The sequence below is a fragment of the Cyanistes caeruleus genome, chromosome 3 (assembly GCF_971803275.1).
Source record: "Cyanistes caeruleus chromosome 3, bCyaCae1.hap1.1, whole genome shotgun sequence".
NCBI classification, from domain to species: domain Eukaryota; kingdom Metazoa; phylum Chordata; class Aves; order Passeriformes; family Paridae; genus Cyanistes; species Cyanistes caeruleus.
In genome coordinates, this window is record NC_141703.1 from 91,335,513 (window position 1) to 91,343,273 (window position 7,761).

Sequence of the window (7,761 nt, forward strand, 5' to 3'; positions counted from 1 at the left end):
ACCTCCTTCAAATTACACTCCAAATTTTCAACCCTGATCTTCCTGTTGGCTAATTGATATGTCCAAAGTTCTTGGTCTTTGAGCCCATTGTCAAGCGTGAACACTGACATCTCCAGCCACAGGGTTTACCCCCTGCAGTGGGAAAGCAGGTGGCAATGAAAAGGAGCTGAATTCCCAGGAAACAGATGAGCAAGGCAGGGAGACAGCAGGTTCACATGAGATCCTGTGTCCAAGCCTTTCCCTCCCATCCTGGGGACCATCAGTAAGGAGGCCGTTTAGCCAATACATATTTTCCTCTTTAGTACATAATAGCAACCTGAATAAAAGGTTTGAATTACAAAGCAGGCTCACCCAGCACATTCTCTGAGCAATGACTGCCATTTGTGTCAAGAAAATAAAGAAGGAGAGAGCGTGCTGGCACACATGGGCAGGAGTGACTGAGAGCAAGGCAGAGCGTCGATTGAGGCAGCAAGCTGGAAGTGAGAGGCTTACCCTGCTGAAGCAAAATTAAGAAAAGCCACAATGACAAAGGAAATTTGATTAAAAGAAAAAAAAGTAGATTGTTATTATTGGAAAGTTGAGTGCTTTGTTCTAGCAACAAAGCAATATCGTTCACCAAAGTCTAATAGGGATTGCTTCTTTTCCCCGTTCCTGTGACTTCTCACCTGCCTTGCCACTCCCCACAACCAGGGAACAGTGAACCAGGGCCAGTGAAGATGTGGGGTGCATGGGAGCTGGCTGGAGGGTAGGATTGCTGTGGGGCTGAGGCAGTGAGCCTCCCTCCATAACTCTATGAGAACCACATCCTTCTTTTCCTGCCACCCTTCTTCTTGCATCTCTCACTCAGCCTCTTACCTTGCTCCTCTGGTGCCCTTCTCTGTCCCTCTCTCCATCTTTCCCTCCCTCCTTCCCTATCTTCTCCTGCCTCACCTATTTTTCCTTTTCTCTGCCCCCTCCATCTCCTCTCCCTTTTCTTCTTTCCTGTCACTTAGCTGTGCCTCTCCTTTCCCCACTTCACTCTCCCCCTCTCTCTCCCTGGCTGCGCTGGGTTACTAATGTGCAGTAATGGTATGGCTGGAAAGTCATTTGCGCTCCCCTTCTCTTTATTTTTTTCCTGCAGTATTATTAAAACTGTTCCATCACTGGCTGTAATGGGAGCGTCTGTATTTTCTCCCTCTCCCGTATCCCTGACATGACATAATGCCTGCCCTCACCAAGACGCTATAACACCGAGGTAATTGAAACATAACTCACCGTAAATTACAGGCCGTTGTTCCAGGCAGGGGCCCGGCCATGCTTCCTGGAGCTCATTCCAACTGGAAGCTAAACATTACTTGAAAAGGGATGCTTAAGCAAAACAAAGCCATTTAAAGAGCGACACAAACACAGAGAGGGAGGGGAGCACAGGACTGGGGCTCTCCTGGAGGGGTAGGGTCCCATCTGTGTGACATTCTGTGGGACTGAGCAGCCAGCAGGGGATTGTGGTGACTTTTCCGCGCTCTGTGTGTTCCAGACCAGGGAGAGATGTCCTTGCAGACACAAGTGTTGGCATCAAATTAGCATCACTGTTAGCAGAGAGGCTGAGGACAGAGCATGCCATGTAAATGACTTCTTAGCTGAAAAGCACATCAGGTGCAGAGCACAGAGGTGCAAAGCTTTGATGGGATTCCTGCAGAATCGATGTGCTCTAATGCCCATTGCAGGTGTGGTAACCTGAGGCTCTCTCCATCCCTGTGGGATCTGAGTTCCTCTTGACAGTGATAAAAGCTGCAACTTCGGAAAGGTCCAAATCAGTGTAGGTTGCAGGATCCAAAATACTGCAGAGTACAACCTTCCCTCCCCACTCATAAACCTAGCAACAGATGTCTGTACTCATAATGGAATGTTTGCTGAACCTGAGACTTGAAAGACCTTGAGCTCTTGTAAGTTCATCGTTTTAGATTCAGATCTCCCACTGGTCTGAACATCCTCAGGTAAGTCACTTTACTTTCCTCTGTGCTTCAGTTTGCCATTCTGCAACACAGCACAAAACACTGACTTTGTAAAGCAGCCAGTGACCCTGTGATAGGACAAGGGGGAGTGGCTTTACACTGGAAGACAGCAAATTTAGATTAGATGTTAGGAAGCAATTCTTTACTGTGAGGGTGGTGAGTGACTGGCACAGGTTGGCCAGAGAAATGGTGGATTCCCCATTCCTGGAAGTGTTCAAGGCCAGGCTGGCTGGAACTTTGAGAAACCTGGTTGAGTGGAAGGTGTCTCTGCCCATGGCACTGGGGTGTAACTAGATGATCTTTAATGTCCCCTCCAACCCAAACCCTTCCATGATTCTATGTCCCCATGATGTACCAAAAGCACGACAGTGAGGAAAGTGTGATTACCCCACTGCAGCCAGGAGCATGAACTGCTAGGAAACTTCATTTTGCAGTCAAGACAGCCCAGAGAATCAGGACCCCTGTGTTTTGGGTTTGGCTCTTGCTTTAGCTGGTTCTGCACCCATCAGCAAGCTTCTCTAGCAGCCCTTGACTTAGCTGCCCCCCTACCCTGTAATATCACCCAGAGAACTAGCCGGTTTCGGGTTTGAATTCTGGGGAATTTTGAACAAAACACACAAAACTCAGAATGTGCAGTGATTCTTCTGTAGTAATGGAAGTGAGTATTAGGAAACTTTTACAAGGTCAAGATTAGACAGAGCAGCCTATCTTTCACAGGCACAAATTGAGGTCTGCCCAGGGCCTTTCCATTTAGTGTCAGTCGACACCATGGCCCGAATCTGTGCCTTGGTGTCATGGGACTGGTGTCATAGGAATAACAGGGTCTCGTGAGAAACAGCCTTTGGTACACTGCTTCACAACATACAAAAGGTTTTATTTTAGGGAATGAGATTTACTATTTGTCCAGGATGAAATGGCAAAAACCCAGGGAACTATGACCCTGTGACTGCTCTGGTTTTCCCTGGAGACCTTCACAGTCAAAACTATTACAGTCAGCAACTGCTTCCAATGCCCTGGAAAAGCCCTTTTAAGGGTGGTCAGGGAGAAATGCTCCTGGTGCAATGTTGTGTGGTAGGGAGGTCCACCATGCCTGTATGCTCTGGGTGAGTCCTAGGCTTGCAAGGGAAGGCTGCAGAGCCACAGGGGACACAGCTGCAGAAATAAAGCCTTAGTAGAAGCTTCTTTTCGGTGCTAAATGAGGTGTGTCTGAGGCAGTTCTGGTACCAGAGGCTGAACCTGCTCCTGAAGTCACAGGGCTGCTTCACGGGTGCCCCTTGTTCCTGCCCAGCAGTGGCTGCACTTCTGGGCTTCACACCTCTAAGGGACAAAGACAAGTCAAGTAGGAGTGCAGGGCAAGAAAGTGTTGCGAGGAGAGGCCTGCAAGAGCCCACATCCCCTGTTTGCTCACATGCCATGGTTACAGCCCCTGAAGGTGGTCGATGCAGCATCCAGTGTCATCTCCTGCAGCAGCTGTGGTGTGGAGTCTCCCATCCCTTCCTTTTCCTGGTGCCTGGTTGGAGATGATTGCTTTCCATGAGGCCTGCCACATGCCCCTTGAAAGTGTTTCCATCAACCCTTTTACCGTAGCTAAGGTTTCAGCAATCTCACCCCTCCTCTCTTCGACATTATTGGTTTATCTTTGTCCACTGGCAAAGTTCCCAAGCAATTCAACAATAACAGTTGTTTCTCTGTGGCTGAAAAAGTCATCTCTAGGACTGGCTGTTATTGATCATCTTACAGGAACCGGACATTTTCTTTTCCTTTCCCATTTTTTAAAATACATATTTTGAGTTTCAGTCAATTTTAGTGCTCATGAAAGTGAAAGACTGATGGTGTTGACTAGAGCTAAACTTAGCTCTTCATGGCTTCCCCTATGCACACATCTCTACTAATGCACCACATTTCTCGCTTGCATTAACTTCTGGCCCTCCCAGCCTGGGGCTTCCCTCGTCATCTTGCTGCTGGCCCCTCCTGCCCCGCAGCCCACCCGTCTCCTCCAGCTCAGGCTTCCCACACCAGCCCCTCACTGCTCCCCTGTGCAGTGCTGATCTGCCAGCTCCTGCCTAGCTGGAGATATGGGGCTGGGCTGGCTGCTGTGCCCCAGCTGATGATGGTGAGAGATGCTGTCAGGCTTGCCAGAGCACGGTGAAGGCAGGGGCATTTCACTGCCCACAGTGACAGCGCGTCAGCTGGTCCTCCTCCAAAGCAGTCACTCAGACTTTTCCAGCCTCTTTTCCCTGCAGCCCTGGGGCTCTGTGGGGGCAAATAGAAGAGCACACCCTGGCATCCTGCTTTTCTTTCAGGCTGAGGTGTGCTCTGTCTGGATAAACCTGGCAGAACTGGCATGGAACAATGGGATATGCTTTTCCCACTGCACTCTTCTTGCAGTAGCTCCAGAATTTATAATACCAAAATCAGACTGAGCCCTTACTCATCTCATGACACTGTTTCCTGCTTTCTCATCTTATGCAGTTCTGCTGTTCTCTGAGGGAAGCCAATGTACTGTGTCTGCAATACCTCCTGTCCTTTTGCTCCATCATGGGGATAAAATGGCCAATCAAACCTCTAGAAATCAGGTGCTCACCCCCTCCACAAAACTAGTAAATTGTAACTAGCATTTCAAATCACCATTTCTAAATGAAATGCCTAAAAGTCATAACATGTAATTTCATTTTCAGGCTATTGTTTGGTTTTTTAATAAGAAAAAAAGTTAAAAACTCCAGATTTATATTTAAGTGCGTTTGGTGTGAGGAAAAAAAAAGGCATGATAGGCTAAAACAAAAATTGAGATTTTGATTTTGAAGTATTTATTCAAAATAAAGAGTGGGAATTAATTTTGAATCAATTCAGAATTTCTGGTGAGAACATACCCATTATTCCCTTGTCTTCTTTCTCCTTTCCTCTCCCCTCCTCCTGTAGTCTATCAGGTAAATTAGGTAAGAAAAAAATAACAGCAAGCAAGGACACACATCAGTGATGCCAGAGTTTTCATTAAAATGTTTTAAGTTGGGACAATGGCTCTATTAATCTTCCACCCTCCGTGGGAACACACGGCACGCAAGCCTCTGCCGTGGTGAGCCTGAGAACAAAATGGCTGTTGTCTCAGCAAACGAGCCGAGACCCCACACTTTTAGTGCACAAAACATCTCCCTTCACTCTCTGCACAAACAGATGGATGTGCACAGTAGCACCAGTAGCACCTTGCCCCCTCCCTGCTGTGCAGGGAGTTTTGCCACCTGTATCCCACCTGATGGCTCGGTAGGGACTGAGCTCCTGGCTACAGACTCCCACAGGGTCACCGTCCCCCAGGAGCTCTGCCCCAGGATTCTGTAGCCAAGACACCTTGCATTTTGCATTTTGCCATCCTGAACTTGTTTTCAGCCTGGATCCCGTTTGTCCTGGATCCCTGAGGACAGCTCTGAGCTGCTCAGTTAATTGGAAGTGGCTAAAGCCATGGAAGGCAGCTATGGAGGTAGAGGGGGCATTGTTGGGTTCAATTTGCAGAGAGTGGTGGAAATCTCTTGTTTAGTTTAACAGTCATTCACTATTAGGGTGAGGTGCTTGCCTGGGTACCTGTGGGACATTTCTGAGATGTCCCAAGGGACTGTGGAAGTGATGGCAATTATCTTCATCTGTGCTGTGTTTTATTAAATAATGGTGAGAACTGTGAGAGCTGGAAATGAGCAGAGGAGGTAAATCTGAGTGTGAGCATGTGGGAAAAGGGTGCACATTGGAAAATAAAGGGGTAAGGAGCATGCTCACATGGTCAGGTATATGTTAGAATGAATGATTAAAGGGAATGGAGAGGGAAGAATAATGAGCATGTTTAGTCTGTGACAGACAGAGGGTAACGATCAGGGAGGCTGGAGTTAAAATGAAAAAGAAGGGGGTGTATCAGTGGGATGGGGCTCACTCATGTCCCTTTCATGACACAGACAGAGAGGGAAAAGGCACCAGGAGAAGTGTGTGTGCGTGTGTGTGTGTGCGCGTGTGGTGTGTGTGTAACACAAGGGAGGAGGAGAGAAGGGGGTGTGTGATGCCAAGCCCATGGTAATGGACTGTGCCAGGGGGAGGGAAGGGGCTGGAGCTGGCAGAATGTGAGTGTGCTGGTGAGGCATTTCCCAGCCCTGGAGTCCAGAAAGGCAGCTGCATTCAGGTTTATGCTGATGACACATCTTTCCACTTGGGCAAATGGACGGATTCCCTCTCTAAATCACTCCAACGTGATTTTAATAGCAGGCAGAGGTGGCTTTTGGATAATAAATGGGTACTAAACCCTAAAGAGACACAGGCTGTGTCATACAGAACAGATGGTAAATTAAAAAGAATGGAAGCCCGTGACTTCGCTTAGCTGTGCTCCAAGCCGAGGAGCTCTCACTCTTGGTATACCAAGTATTTAGTATTTACACTGCAAGGTTGCTTCTTTGCCTACCCTGACTTGGAAGATTGCAATTATGTATAATAACAGTGAGATCACACTGATTAGAGAGGTGGCAGGAATGGCAAGGCTGGATGACGGTGATGATAATCATCATTCTTATTAGCGATCATCAATAATTAATAATTGCATTGTTTATCCTTCATCAGTGGCAGAAAAGACACCCAGACATGCTAAAAGGTTTAAAAATCAGCTTGCTTTGTTTTGTTTACTGACAGAGAAAGCATTCCTTTGCATTTGCTTTTTACTTGGCCTTGCCAGGGCCATGGGTCCCTGTTCACCTTCCAGCGGGTGTTTCAGCCGGCGCTCAGCGCCCTTTGGCTCCAGCGGGATGAGATCTGTGTTAAGGGATAAGCACAGAGTTAAACACGGGGCCGAGCAGTGACTGAAGGGAGCTTGCCTTTGGAGTGGTGGGAGCAGCAGGGCCAGAAAATGCTTTAATGGGCAGCGACGGACCAGAAGTGAAGCTGCAGCAGGAACCCTCTGTAGGAATGCCACCGGCTGTGACACGGTCCTTTGAAGCTGCTCCGGCGATTAAGATCCAGCTGTCACTGCCAGCCTTCCCCTGCCTTCTCCCTGCTCGCAGGGCAAGGCTGACCCCTCAGGAGCAGCGAGCCGAGGTGCTGCAGGAGGGTCGGCAGGGACCCCTGCAGATGGGAGATGCAGCCTGGTGGCAGCCAGTCTCTCTGGAGGGGGACAGCACCCTGCTCCAGCTTTGACAGTAGTTCTGCAGAGGATGCATTGTGATCATCACAGTGGCTGCGAGAATGAGTGCCTATTCATGTGCCCAATGTGCCTCATGGTACTTCTTGGGCCATTTCACAGCCCTGGAAACTGGGATAACTGGGATGGTGTGGTAAAATCTGGCAAGGGATCCCAGCAAGAAAACATGGCAGCGCACAAGCACAAGAAATCATTGCTTTAAACACAAAAGCAGCCAGTTAAGGCAGCACTGTTACTGCTTCTCTGTCTGATATACATGAGAGGGAGCAAATCCTAAAGCAACTGAAGCCATAAAGGCAATCACTTACCAAGGCCATAAGATACTGATCTTCCCCTATCTGAACTCTGTCAGGCCGGCATACTGGAAGATGTTTGTTCCCTTTAAACAGGTATATGACGAGGAAAGAGTGAAGGCAGCACTATTAACCTAGAATGTTGCTTGGGAGATCTAAGAAAAAAAAGTCCTTCATCTTCTGGGACCTCAGTTCTGTTACAACCTTGCTGGAAAGAAGCTTTAAAGAGAAGTACTCCTGGCTCTGCTGAGCTCTTAGAGGGGAATGAAAAGGAAGAAGGGGAATGAAAAGGAAGAAGATGAGTGCATTTATGTTT

At 48.1% G+C, this 7,761-nt stretch overlaps 1 long non-coding RNA gene across 1 annotated transcript; it reads right to left on the reverse strand.

The window, feature by feature from the left end:
- Nucleotides 1-6,610: 6,610 nt before the first annotated feature.
- LOC147654339 (uncharacterized) lies at nt 6,611-6,987 on the reverse strand. Its single transcript, XR_015284976.1, has 2 exons — nt 6,886-6,987; nt 6,611-6,767 (listed from the first exon to the last, which is right to left on the reverse strand). It is a non-coding gene; the product is annotated as an uncharacterized LOC147654339 (long non-coding RNA).
- Nucleotides 6,988-7,761: the final 774 nt, after the last annotated feature.